The sequence below is a fragment of the Medicago sativa genome, chromosome 8 (genome assembly GCF_051527215.1).
Source record: "Medicago sativa cultivar Bolivia chromosome 8, Bolivia_mono, whole genome shotgun sequence".
In the NCBI taxonomy this organism is placed as follows: domain Eukaryota; kingdom Viridiplantae; phylum Streptophyta; class Magnoliopsida; order Fabales; family Fabaceae; genus Medicago; species Medicago sativa.
Window position 1 is genome coordinate 45863503 of NC_140756.1, and position 15313 is coordinate 45878815.

General features: G+C 36.4%; 1 pseudogene; it reads left to right on the top strand.

The window, feature by feature from the left end:
- Nucleotides 1-9178: 9178 nt before the first annotated feature.
- LOC146899314 (uncharacterized) lies at nt 9179-15252 on the top strand (annotated as a pseudogene).
- The last annotated feature ends 61 nt before the right edge of the window (nt 15253-15313 follow it).

The window sequence follows — 15313 nt, forward strand, 5'->3', positions numbered from 1 at the left end:
CACATGGTACTGCGAGAGGTTTGCTCTGACCACCACATACACCTCCCCAGTGTCATAACAAATGGATAAAACATAGATTGATAAATATCCATCAACAACTTCATGATTTTCATGCAATTAAGTTAAAAACTCATAAACACCAACTTATCATAACGAAACATTGATTTTCATGCAACAACAACATGATTCTATCACTTCTAACTAACATATTTAAAATGACAACAATTAATGGAGCATGAAATTCAACTTAAATTAACAAAAAGTTCATGAAAATGCAAGAACACTCATGACCCAAAATCACACAATTGATCATAAGCTATAGATGGTGAAAATAACCTCCCCTCTTACCTTTTAATCCAAAAGCTAAACCTCATAAGCTCCAATCTACCCTTTTACTTTAGTCCTCCAAGCTTTCTCTTCTTTTTCCCCTTTAGATATTTTTTCTCTTCTATCGTCCCCTATTCTCTTTCTTGTGCATCTATGTGTGTAAACTTACCAAATGATTTCACAACCATAATTTGTGACTACTAACACTCTTATATACTCTCATCAATTGGGCTTGGTTCACTTACTCCTATTGAGCTTAGTCATTATTCTTACTCATAAAACTAACACTACTCATTTCATTTCATTTAAATCTTATTTTTTCTATTTAACTCTATTATATTAAATCCTCAAAGCTACTGTAACACCCTAAACTCTTAAAGCAATAAATCATGCAAATAATATAAATCATACAAGATCTAGATGTTACTTCTTCAATAAGTTCAACATGCATCAACAATTTTTCTCAAACATCGCAGCGGAATAATATTAGCATCTCATCAGATAAATATAGCACCTCCAAGTAGCCATGTCATATAATCATACTACATCACCAAATATAAATTCTCAACTCAACACACTGAGTGAATAAAATCTCAACAAGTCAAAAAGAAAGTAAACAGACAGACACCCTTAAATCAGAGTCTGACTCTATAGACTCCAATGCAAAACGAGGTAGCTCCAAAGCTAACCTCCAGCAACTCACCAAGCTAAAGCAAACTACTCCTGCATGCAGTCTACCCATCCATACGAATAAGGTAGGCGGTCAACCAAACGGCCACTTGGGGTTAGTTCACAATTCATAATTAATGCAATCAAACAAAAGCATTCAAGGATTTCATGCATATCACATATACATACTCAACATTCCTAGAATACTATCTCCACTTGAATATTATCTTTCCTCTATTATATCATATCAAACATATTCATTCTTTCATCAAATCATCATCATCAAAAGGTCATCACTTAACAACATTTTTCAATACAAAAATTTCTCACTTCATCCCTTTTTTAGCCTAACAATCAAACTACACAAATCTCATCATGTTGGGAGTATACTCATACATGCAACTATACTCATTTAACATAAAACACATAATTCACATATTGCATATAATTCATCTAATCCACATCAATCATATAGATCACCTAAACTCTTGCCTAATCAACTAAACAAATGTGATTCATCATTGCAAAAGTATAGGCTAGGTAATCATCATCACCAAAGAAATCACCAATTCAAATACATATGATTCACACTTCATTGCTATTACCAAAACAACTATCATCAAATAAAATCACCAAGTGTACAAGCATTAACAAGTACACGTCTTCACATAATCACAATATTCACTAAATTCCACCAATGCACAAATTTACCAAGTCACATATTGGATTATATACACGACTCACCAAGTATTCAAATGTATGCAATGTTCTAGACTCTTCTCTAGATGCAGATTATATACACGACTCACCAAATATTCAAATGCATGCAATGTTCTAGACTCTTCTCTAGATGCATGTGGTACCATTAGGATTCCGGAGATAATTTTACCATTAATGAATCCACCAACGTAATAAACATCACCAATTACGTTCTGCAGAAGCTATGCAATAAACATCACCAATTACATTCTTCAGAGCTATGTAATAAACATCACCAATTGCATGTTTTAGAACACCTTAACATGGCTATGAATACATGGACTTCAAGTAAGGACTCGACAATGCATAACTCACCAAACTATATCAACATAATAATCATCACCAATTATGTTTTTCACCAACATTTGCATTATCAAATACTTACATCCATACAATCAACAAGTCACAATTCAACAAGTCATCATCAATCCATCAAGTTATAATCACCAAAGGAATCATCATCATAATAATCATCATCAATATTTAACACCTGAAATAAACGATAAAGTTTCAAATTCACATTTCACCTAAAAGACGAACATCAATCCACATTATGATATGCATCATATTAAACACCCAATCATTGTCAATTCATTCACATTCTATCATACTAACATGAATTCAAAGTCTCTTACAAGTTATCCAACCATAAAGTATTAATTTGACAAAGTTCATCTATGTTAACAACTTTTTACATTTCCTAAATAATTCAACAAAACAAGGTAAACATGATCTAACACCTCCATCAAACATATACACTACTCATATATGATCACAATAGCTTATGCATATAGGCATCATAGACCAACTTCAATTGTTTCCAAAATTTCACTATGTTCGTTATTGTTTATAAAAACTAGCATTTTCCGATTATTTTTCCAAAATCAAAGTAACTAAGTTCAAATGCCTCAATCAAGTATACATACAATTCACATATGTGTGCAGTAGTATATACATATACGTTTCATAAGCTAACTCCAAAAAAATCCAAAATTCACCTAAGTTCGTCTCACTTTTACAGCTTTCAAAAGAATTTCAAGTTTCAAAGTAAAACCATATTAAAGCTAACACACACCCTTCAAAACATTTTAAACAATCATGTTTGCATTAAACAACCCTAATCCTACCCTTTTATGTTGAGAAAACGATTTTTCGGAAAATCTCATGTTCTTGAACATTTTCAAAAAGTTATGATACGATTCACAAAACCAAGTTCAATCTAACTCAATTGATGTTTCCAAAGGTTTAGCAGATTTTTTTTTAAGCTGCCCTATAATGAAAATAAAATTCTAAATCTGCCCTACATGAAAAAGAAAGTCCAAAACTACCCTACTTTTTCACTTTCTCTTTATTCCCCGCAAAACAGTTTTTGGGGCTGTCCTTCCCAGCAATTTCATTTTGGGGGGAAGGCCCTGTATTTTGTCCTATTATGTTCTTGGGCCCCCGCAAAACTGACTTACGGGGTGCATTTTTCAGGTTTTTTTTGCTTTTTATACCCCAATTTCGGGGTACATCCCTCTTTTTTGGTTTTTTAATTATTTTTATGTTAGGATCATAATAAAAAAACATTATTTCTATCAAAAAAATGGGCCAATATGAGTAATACTGTTTGTGAGTAATTGCAAACACCTAATGGGCCAATACTGCGAGTAATTGCTGGACGACCTTTCTTTGCTCTTCGCATAACTGGATTGTGAACGAGCTTTATGCCTTGATAAATGGGCCAATAGTGTTTGTGGTGAACCACGTCGAAATGGATGTTGTATACAGAGTATACACTCTCATTTTAAAACTTTTCATGTACAAGGCTTTTATAGTCATGGCTAAAGCTCGAACAAGCGGCAATGACATGCGAACAAGAGAGATTGTAATATCCCGCATGTCAGTATCAGAATATTACCAGTCATTGTGCCAGAGGATTAAATTCAAGGAAAGTAAGTATGGAGAATATTTTTATATAATGTCAGCTTAATGCGGGTTAAAGTATCAGTGTCGGATTTTACACGTTTAAGACAAGGGTAATTTGGTAATTGCACAGAAAAGGATATTTATATGTGTTGGGACCAAAATATCTTCATAATCTTTTGTTGTTTCTCTTCTAGGGTTTGAGTTGGAGAAGTTGCTTTCCCTTCTCTCTTCTCTCACGCCATCTCCCTCTCTTTCTCTCCATCAATTCTTCCAAATCTTCTTCCTTTCATGGAAAGCTTTTAGACTTTGTTCCTTCATGATCTCTTGAGCTTTAGGAAGCTTGGATTTTGTTTGATTCCTCTATTTTCTCCTCTCAAGAAAATATTCAAATTTAGGGCTTGGATTGAACAAGAAGTTAGGGCTTATGTTTGTTGATTTAGAGCTTTTGTGGAGCATATTTCATGGGATTGGAGAGTTAAGCAAGAAACAACTATGGATTTGAGTGGAAGCTTTGAGGTCATCTTGAAAGCAAGATTTAGGGTTTGGTTCTTGGTAAGTTCAAGGATGATTCAAGTGATGGTTTCTTCATGGTCAAGAATCATAGTGCTTAGATTGCAAGAAAGAACAACAAGATTGAAGGTTATGATCAAAGAAAGCAAGGGACCAAGAGCTTGGGAATCTTGTGCATCTTTGTTTAGGTGAGTTCCCTAGATAGTTTCCCACCTTTTGGGATTAGGTGTTTGTCTTGTAAGGATAATATGCATTTTAGGGTTTTTCTAAGTATAAGTTTAGTTGCCCCTTTTCATGCCATGCTTGCTAAACATGTGAATACTTTCTATAAAGATGTTTTATAGGTTTCCTATAACCACTAGAGTCATAATATGCATAGAGACACTTGGTTTTGAGGCTTTTGGGTCAAAAACACCATTTTTACAAGTGCTAGACTGTCACAACTCGCCACAGCGAGCTGGTAGCTCGCGAGGCGAGCTAGAAGACAGAGCAGGGGGTCCTGCTCGCCCCCAACTCGCAACTGCGAGAAGCTACTCGCCACGGCGAGCAAGCTTACTCGCGAGGCAAGTGGACAGTGCACAATGCACTGTTTGCTCGTTTCGCGTGTTGTTGGCAAGTTCTGGTTCAAGATTTCTTCAAGCAGTCTTTTTATAAAATAAACCCCTCAAACCAAGGTCCTATTTGATAAATATTGAGCAAGGTTTTCTTGAGAAAAAGCAAGTATTTGACATAGCTAGTAAAGCTTGGCAAATGAGAGAATTATGTTATGAATCAGGTAGCAAGTTAATCATTAAGAAAGGGAAAGAATATAGAGCCTCGGCATAGCTTGTCGAGAACTAGAATAGTTAGTAAAGAAATAGAATGCTACGCATTAGTAATATGCTTGATAAGACGCAAGGTGATAAAGAGTATTATCTTCGCATAGAAGCTAAGTACCATACGAGTATGGCAATACGTGAATTGATTGATATCTATTCACAAAGTAAGTTAAGCAAGCATATAGTTACCTCTAGTGGGATCGTTTAAGGATCCGAGGTAAAAGAGATAGTATGAATAGGTTTAACCTTCATACATGCATAAGACTAAGATTTTAATAAGAGTGTCATGTCTCTTGTAATCCTTCCAAGGTTGGATTCAAGGGGTTCCCCAAGGGGAATGGTTTAGCCGTAAGGGAGCCGCATGTCACTAAGTTAAGGTGTCGTGTCTTTTGTATTCCTTCCAAGGTTGGATATGAAAGGTTCTCCAAGGGGAACGGGGTAAGCCGTAAGGGACCCGCACGTCACTAAGGGAGTCCGGTACGCCCTTGCTAGGCATTTTACCGGTAGTAAGGGATTAACTTCTGGGGTTACTCCACCCAGGACTAATCCGTAAAATGAACTCAGATAATGTTTGTTGTTACACGCTAACATAATCAATGAATCTGACGATGCATATTTTTCATATATTTATATGTTATGTCATAGAGCCTTGACGTAGATCGTCAAGAACTAGTAAGTTAGTAAGAATCACTTTTGTGATATGAGATGATATGTTGTAGATACAACGTATTAAGAAAGTATAAGCAAGTAAAGGAAGTTATACCAGTGACGATCTTAGGTTTTCCCTAATCGTCCGGTTTAGATGTCGTGTCGTGAAAGTAGTTAAGAAAGCCTTGATACGTAGAGCGTATCTTGGCATTGAGGTTTTAGATTCCCCCTTAACCGCCATGGCACGTATAGGAAGTGAAGCCTTTAACAAGTTAAGAATATTATGACGGCCCTAGCAAGCACAGCCGTCTAAGTAAGCAAGTCCCCACACACGTATAGTCAACCGACAATTTGTATTGTAGACACGTGGTGACCGTAGGTTTTCCCCATGGTTGCCTATAGCCTAAGGTTAGGTGGAACTCGCTGAGACATTATGTCTCATCCGAATCCTTATTTGTTTCAGATATCAGGAAGGATTAGCAAGCTAGTAGCCAAATGGATGTTGCGACAAGCGTTCGTTCGTACCGCTGCAGGACGAGGTGGATATTCAAGGATGCATCTATTATACTTTAGAAAAGTTGAGTTGTATTATTATGTACAGACGCATTTGGTTGTATAATATATTCATTCGAAGTAGTTATTGCTATAAATTTTTAATGTATCTAGTAATAAACTAATGCACATGCTAGACTTTCTAGATACGTCTAGTGTGGGTGTTACATTTGGTATCAGAGCCTGGTTGATTCAGATCGTGCCTTGGGTCATTTAGTTACAACAAAGGTAGTGGGACCATTGGGTTCTGGGTAAATGTTCTAGTTGTTGTTGTTAGTTGAGCCTGATCTACTCAATTTAACATTCGACGATTAGAACGGATGCCTGAGAGCTGAATTGGACCCTGGAGGAACGAAGTATGTGATGAAGATACACTGGAAAGTGTGAACTCAGAAGTATGAATCCTCCAGGAATGTAAGGCAATGTTAAGAAGGGACGTTCCGAATGCGTTGGGTAAGATGTTAGTAATACTTCGTATACCCGTAAGTAAAGAATTTGGAGGTATCTGAGTATAATATGAAGCTGCGATAAGAATCGTTGTTGGAACGGGTTTGATGTATAGAAAGGAATGGTATTCTGGAATGTAAGTGCGAGGTTACAAGATAGAAAGAGGTCGACGTAGGTTGACGGAATCAGTAGACTCTCAGGAATAGCATTATGAGATTGAAGCTAAGAACATGTATGTTCAGAGTGGATAAGATTCTAGTGTTCGGATAGTTGCGTTTAGCGGCAACGTAAGGAGGTAAGCTACTCGTAGTAGAAGAAGTTAAGGATTTAAGAAAAGTCTTATGTTTTCAGGACTAAGGCATTGGTTTCCGACGTGCCGAGAATTGTATCGAATTAGGTTGATGTTGCCATGCATATATTATAGAATATTTTATGACGATGGGAGTGAATGATGTGCATTGGAACACTTGAGAAATAATAATTTTCATGCAAAGAATTTTTTCCGGAAAATCGAGCTGAAGAAACTCGCCAATAGCGAACCTGGGGGCGAAATTTTCTGTTTTTCCGAAAACTGTCAGTTCGTCTCTAGGGTCTACAGTAACTATTGGGGAGTTGTCTTCACAATCTTTTATGCGATGAAAACCTTTATAACATCAAATGACAAATGCATATCACATCTTAAAGTTTTCAAAGGAAAAAGGCGTGGGCAATCATCCACGAAAATTGATTCGGTTTAAGGTAAATTAGGAAGTTAATGTGACAAGAGATAAGAAGGAGCTTAGACCAAGAGTTTAGAGGTTTCGATATTTGGAATAAACGTCATGGAGCTGAAGACATGAAGAAAGAAGTTATAGTAGTGTGAAATCACAAGGTTCTTGAATTTGTTGTGGAGTTAGAAGTATCCCTCAAATCTATGATTTGCTTAACTGACCTACCAAGGCTCGTTAGGATGTTGAAACATAAAGTTTACCTGAATTTAGAAAGACATGCGCATATAGGTGATTGAAGTTGATATTTTTTAAATTCAAAGGAAATTTTGTAGGTACCAGATTGTTACGACTCATATAGAGTGGACTAAACTCACTAGAACCAAGATTTGATGACATGTATGTGTTATCAACTCGTTCTATGATTTTAAAGTAATGACTGGGGCCTAGATTCAGTATGTATATTATTTAGTGGAAAATCATCAACATCAATGACCTGTATGCTAGTTTGTGAAGTTTTCTTTAAAAGAAAAACCAACGAGCAAGCATAGGAATGATTAAGCAAAATATAGTATGTGGGAATACTAAGGTACAAGATTAGATGTTTGAGGAATGTATGTCCAAGTGCAAGATGAGTCTACTATGGGAATTTGATATTCGCTTGGAAACAAGTTGAAGTATGATATGTATATATCAGGATGTGAACCCAACTAGCAAGAACGAAAGGTCTATTCCCAAGTAAAGTATTATGATTATACGATAAGTTTATCGTGATTTTTAATTTTTCAAGCAGTGGTAAGTGAAAGTTGTTACGTGGCTGCAACGTAGAAAGTCTTGAGAAGAGTTCAAGAAGATATTAAAGAACTAATAGAAGGAGTATGAAGTTCACTTGTCTTAACAGAATAGAATATTGGTTAAAGCTAACCGGAGGGAATCAGAGTAGCGCAACAGAAGTTAATCAGTAAAGTTGATAACAGTAACCTTGGAATAAGGAATTTGGTAGTAAGAATCCTTGTGAAGAATGTTCAGGATAGTAATGCAGTTTCAGTGAGAAGTATTATGAGACCAGCAAGGACTTCTCGATATGATAAGTAGGGATTGATGCTTATACATACAGAATTGATTAAGGTAAAAGTATAAAGGATGTAACTCCACTTTAGTAAGACAAGGAAGACTAGAGTAATTGGGTTGCATAATTGGTAATGTCGATGTGTATAAGAGCTATTGGTTAGTCATAAGAGTGTGTGCTATGTTAAGGAAATCCGGTTATGAGATATGCACGATGAAATACATACCCTCTTTTGCCATACTTGTTAAGTGATAACGATACTTACTAGAATAAAGCCAAGCCATGATTTTACAACCATTAAGTGTTAAGATTAGTATTAAAGAACTTTGGAGCGATGTTGTTTTAAAAACATGAAATTTTATATTGTTAAAACTAATGAGGCGCGTCATAAGCGAGCAAGCTCACTTAAGACATATAGACTTCAGGACCAACTTGTTATAAGCAAGCTTGGGGCGAGTTGTAAAACCTTTTTCAAATATAAAGACTCGTCCTGTGGTTCTGTAGTATCATTACAAACTCGGTTTTAAAATGATTTTTGTTTAGTCATGTATCTATTCATTCCAAGAACCTATGTACAAATGATTAGAGATTTCTAGAAGCAAAATGCTAGAATGAGTATCATTATTAACTAACAAGAAGCGGTACTAGAAAGTATGCAGAAGTTATAGAGGACAAGGTTTTAAGAAGAAACGACAATATTCATGTGATACTAATATCATGTCTCTATTATCAAGTTGTTGCAAACTCCTGCGAAGATTTCCATCATGTCTCTATTATCAAGCTCTGATGCACATAGAGAGACCCTAATGAAAATATTGGACCAGGCTTACGTGGACTATGATGTAACGTTGAGTCAGTTTGGAAGTATAGTGGGGAATGTGACTGCTTGCAACAACCTGAGTTTCAGCGATGAAGACCTCCCGGCGGAGGGGAAAAATCACAACCTGGCATTACTTATTTCTGTCCTGTGCAAATCATACTCTCTGTCTAATGTCTTGATAGATATTGGTTCTGCTCTAAATGTGATACCAAAGTCCACTTTGGATCAGCTGGCATATTTGGAAGCTCTCTTGAAGCCCAGTTCAGTAGCTGTAAGAGCATTTGATGGTACTAGAAGGTCTGTGTATGGGGAGATAGAATTACCCATCACCGTTGGCCCGCATGAGTTTAAAGTTACCTTCCAAATTATGGAAATACAGGCCTCTTTCAGTTGCCTACTCGGCAGGCCTTGGATTCATAATGTTGGGGCAGTAACGTCCACTCTCCATCAGAAGCTGAAGTTCATTAGTCAGGGAAAATTCATAACCGTGAACGGTGAGGTAACATTGTTGGTTAGACATTTGTCTTCCTTCTCCTTTATTGTGGTAATAATACAGATGGATCATCGTTTCAAGGACTCTCTTCCGAAGAGAATGTGGGAAAGGTTGAGACTTGTATGGCTTCTCTGAAGGATGCCCAGAGGGTGATACAAGAAGGAAGAACTGAGGGCTGGGGTCAGTTAGTGAAGCTGGTTGAGAACAAACGCAAGGAAGGAATTGGTTTTCCTAACAGTAAGCCCGGATTGATCAACCCTATTGGAGGTACTTTTCACAGTGTTGGATTCATTCATGCTCCATCAGATATTAATGCAATACTCGAAGATCAGTCTAAAGAAGCAACGTCTGTCTTTGTGACGCCCGGAGGAGCCTGCTGCAACTGGATCGCTGTGGAAGTCCCTTCTGTGATGCCTTATTCTAAGTAATATGTTGGTCTTGTTTTTGTTTTTCTTAAAACTCCTTTCGTCATTCCCTAGACGAAAGTGAAATCATGTAGGGCTTCACTTCAAATATTTCTGTTATAAATAAAAATCGTCGTTTCTATCATGACCTTTACTTTATTTTATTTATTTCACTTTTTCTGGAAAAATGGCAACACATAAAACCAAAAAAAAAAATCTTGTTTTTTTTTCTTATTCTCTTTTCTTCCTTTTAAAAAAATCAAATTCAAAGGTCTGCATTTACACATTAAAATCAATCATAAATCATGTGCAGACTAAACATAAATGAGCCCGTTGAACACGGTAACCCTATGCTTCCTCCCAACTTTGAAGTCCCTGTTTACGAGGCTATGGTCGAGGAGGATGAAGAGATTCCTGATGAGATCAGATGGATGTTAGAACAAGAAAGAAAAGCTATTCAACCTCATCAGGAAGAGATCGAAGTTGTCAACCTAGGTACTGAGGAAGACAAGAAAGAGATCAAGATAGGGGCATCGCTGGATGCAACAGTTAAGGAAAGAGTAATTGAGATTCTCAGAGAATATGCTGACATATTTGCATGGTCATACAAGGATATGCCAGGGTTAGATACTGAAGTAGTGGAACATCGATTGCCTCTGAAGCCCGAGTGCCCTTCGGTTAAGCAGAAATTGAGAAGATCTCATCCTGATATGGCTCTCAAGATTAAAGAAGAAGTGCGAAAGCAAATTAATGCTGGCTTTCTAATCACATCTGAGTATCCTCAATGGTTGGCCAACATAGTACCTGTTCCAAAGAAAGATGGGAAGGTCAGAATGTGTTTTGACTACCGAGATCTGAACAAGGCTAGTCTGAAGGATGACTTCCCTTCACCCCACATTGATGTATTGGTTGATAATACTGCTAAATGCAAAGTGTTCTTCTTCATGGATGGTTTCTCCGGGTATAACCAGATCAGAATGGCTCCTGAAGATAGAGAAAAGACTTCTTTCATCACGCCTTGGGGCACTTTCTGCTATATGGTGATGCCGTCCGAATTGATAAATGCGGGTGCCACTTACCAAAGAGGCATGACCAAGATCTTTCACGACATGATACACAAAGAGATTGAGGTCTACGTAGATGACATGATTGTCAAGTCAGGCACCGAAGAAGAGCATGTTGAGTATTTGTTAAAGATGTTTCAGCGGTTAAGAAAGTACAGACTCCGTTTGAATCCTAATAAGTGTACCTTCGGAGTCAGATCTGGAAAGCTTCTGGGTTTCATTATCAACCAGAAGGGTATTGAAGTAGATCCCAACAAAGTCAAAGTCATCAGAGAAATGCCTGCTCCGAAGATGGAGAAACAAGTCAGAGGATTCCTTGGTAGGCTGAACTATATATTCAGATTCATCTCTCACGTGACTGCTACATGTGGGCCAATATTCAAATTGCTTCGTAAGGATCAGGGGATCGAGTGGACTGATGATTGTTGTAACGCCCCAGATTTTGATCCAAGATATTTCTTAAATTATTCATTTTCTTTAGAAAATATGAGCTATATTTTTTTTTAAATAAGCTAGTGGAATGAAACTAATAGAAATATAAACTATTAAAATAATTTAATAGAAAATTCTATTTATAATTTATTATTTCTAACAGAAGAAAATAATACACTGCCAAAATATTTTTAAATTACATATACAATTTAATAAACCCATTTTTGTCCTCGTGCACGCTTCAATCAAACATCAACTTCATATTTCTTTCTTTGGCACCTACAACATTTTATTAATGTAAGGGTCAATTTCCTTATCCAAATTGGTTCATACTCAAAGCACAAGAAACAATGTCATAAAGTAGATAGTATCAAAACTTCCCAATCAAAAAGAAATAAAAATACAAAGAATACATATATCTTAAGAAAAGGTTCATAAACATTTATATTGCAACAAGAGAAGTTGATCAATTAACACATCACAAAAATATAACCGACTCAAATGCAATTATGCATAAGATGCATGCTCCTGAGAACGAAATGATCCGGATATAGTCAGCCCGCCACTAAGGCATCACACAGAATATTTAACCCGCCACACAGGCATCACACAGAAAATGCATATGGTATGCATGCTTATGAAAAGAAATTTACCCGCCACTAAGGCATCACATAGAAAATGCAAAATGATAATAAAACATGATTCCCACCACATAGGCAACCACAATCAAAATAAAATACACGCCACACAGGCAAACAAAGAGAAAATACAAATGCCACATGATATTAAGAATTTATATAATACCTTTCAAATATAATATTAAAAATTGAAACTTTAATTACTTAAATATTTAATTTAATTGTTTTTCTTTTTCTTTTCAATTGATGAGAATTTCTACCACTATTTTATAACACGGTCCTAGCACTTAGTAAGAACGTATGGGGAAAAAGCCCTTACCTTAGCCGCCTTCTTCGCTAATAACACGACAACTAACTGTCCTACGAAGAATGAGGGAATGTCCAACGCTTAGAATCACACGAAAATAGAGGAGGGTTTAGAAATGTTTTGGAATGAGTAAGATGAATAAGGATGTAGCGCAGGATTAAATAGTATGGATATATAGAGTTTCCTAATTGCCTTAGGTCAAACAAATGTGTGCATCAACGGTAGGCTTTATTGGTTATCAATACCATTCAATTGGGGAAGGAAACCGTTTAAATGGTGCAGCTTATAAAAACATGGGACATGTCTCTTAAAGACAATAGAACAAATTAAAGATTCCTTCAAAAAAAAAAGAACAAAATAAAGATGAGGAAGAAAAATAGGAATGTTAGTGAGAATTCTTGTAAACTACTACAGTATTGGCGTAAAAGAGAGAATGAAGGATAAGTTCATGACTTGGTCAAAGTAATAACACAAATTCATGATCCTTTTAAATTCCTATAATTTACTTGAAATTGGAAGGAGAATATCATGCATTCAAGACTTGGTTGATTATGACTTTGGATGAGATAATGAGGCAATTAAGAGAAATAAGAACGGATCAATCATCATTAATGTCCCTTTGAGATTCAAACTAAGTGAGAGAAACTACTAAAGATTCAATGGAGGTATAGGTGTCGTGTGACTACAAGGCAGGATGGTTTGAATTTTTATTCATATATAATGGTTAAATGGATCATGCTTTGGTCAAAAGAATCAATACTAATAGACTAAAATAATGTTCTTCAATCTCTTGTTCTTGGTCATTTATGACTAATACATCCTTAAAGAAATTCTCTATTTCTATTGCTATCTATTTCTCTAACGTTACTAAGTAAATTTAAAAAGACTAAATTTATATAATATGCACACATTAAAAATTACAATGGGAAAGACCAAAGTAAAACTAAAACCAATTGAATTGGAACATTTAATATTTTTGAAATAATTATAATTATTCAAAATATCAAATATCTATTAATATAAAATTTTGGGTCGTTACAATTGTCAAAAAGCCTTCGATAGTATCAAGGAGTATTTGTTAGAACCTCTAATTCTCATCCCTCCAGTTGAAGGAAGACCTTTGATCATGTATTTGACGGTGTTAGAAGACTCTATGGGATATGTACTTGGTCAACAAGATGAGACTGGAAAGATAGAGCATGCCATTTACTACTTGAGCAAGAAGTTTACTGATTGTGAATCTCGATACTCCACACTTGAGAAAACTTGTTGTGCTTTGGTCTGGGCTGCCAAGCGTCTCCGCCACTATATGATTAATCACACTACTTTGTTGATATCTAGAATGGATCCAATCAAGTACATCTTTGAGAAGCCTGTTTTAACAGGAGGAATTTCTCGTTGGCAGATGTTGTTGTCCGAGTACGATATCGTATACCGCTCTCAGAAAGCTATCAAAGGCAGTATCCTTGCAGATCATTTGGCTCATCAACCAATTGAAGATTACCGGCCTATCAAATTTGATTTCCCTGATGAAGAGATCATGTATTTGAAGATGAAAGATTGTGATGAACCATTGATTGGTGAAGGCCCTGATCCTGAATCTGAATGGGGTTTGATATTTGATGGAGCCGTTAATATCTATGGTAGCGGAATTGGGGCAGTCCTCGTTACTCCTAAGGGAAATCACGTCCCTTTTACTGCAAGGCTATGTTTTGATTGCACAAATAACATGGCAGAATATGAAGCTTGCATTATGGGTATTGAGGAAGCCATTGATTTAAGGATTAAAAGAATCAAGATATATGGTGATTCAGCCCTTGTGGTCAACCAGATTAAAGGAAAGTGGGAAACTCATCATGCTGGGCTGATACCGTACAGAGATTATGCCAGACGTCTATTAACTTTCTTCAACAAAGTAGAGTTGAATCGTATCCCTCGTGAGGAGAATCAAATGGCAGATGTTCTAGCTACTTTATATTCAATGATAAAAGTAAATTGCCCCAAAATTGTACCTTTTGATTGGCGTCAAGTTCCTTGACCGGCCCGCTTATGTGTTTGCTGCTGAAGCAGTCTTTGACGATAAGCCGTGGTTCCATGATATTAAAGTTTTCCTTCAAACACAAGAGTATCCACATGGGGCATCTCGCAAAGATAAGAGGACCCTAAGAAGATTGTCTGGTAGCTTCTTCTTGAATGGGGACGTTTTGTATAAAAGGAACTTCGACGCCGTTTTGCTCAGATGTATAGATCGGCGTGAAGAAGATTTGTTAATGCATGAAATACATGAAGGCTCGTTTGGGACTCATTCTAGTGGTTATGCAATGGCTAAGAAGGTGTTGAGAGCCGGCTATTACTGGAGAACAATGTACGCGGATTGTTATCATCATGCCAAGAAATGCCATAAGTGCCAGATTTACGCGGATAAGATCCATGTTCCACCTTCTATGCTCAATGTCATTTATTCTCCGTGGCCTTTCTCTATGTGTGGCATTGATATGATTGGTCGGATCGAACCAAAAGCATCCAATGGACATCGCTTCATACTAGTGGCCATTGATTATTTCACCAAGTGGGTTGAAGCGTCGTCTTATGCTAATGTGACCAAGCAAGTGGTAGTCCGATTTATCAAGAATAATATTATTTGCCGCTATGATGTTCCTAACAAAATCATTACAGATAATGGTACCAATTTGAATAACAAAATGATGAAAGAACTGTGCGATGATTTCAAAATTGAACAT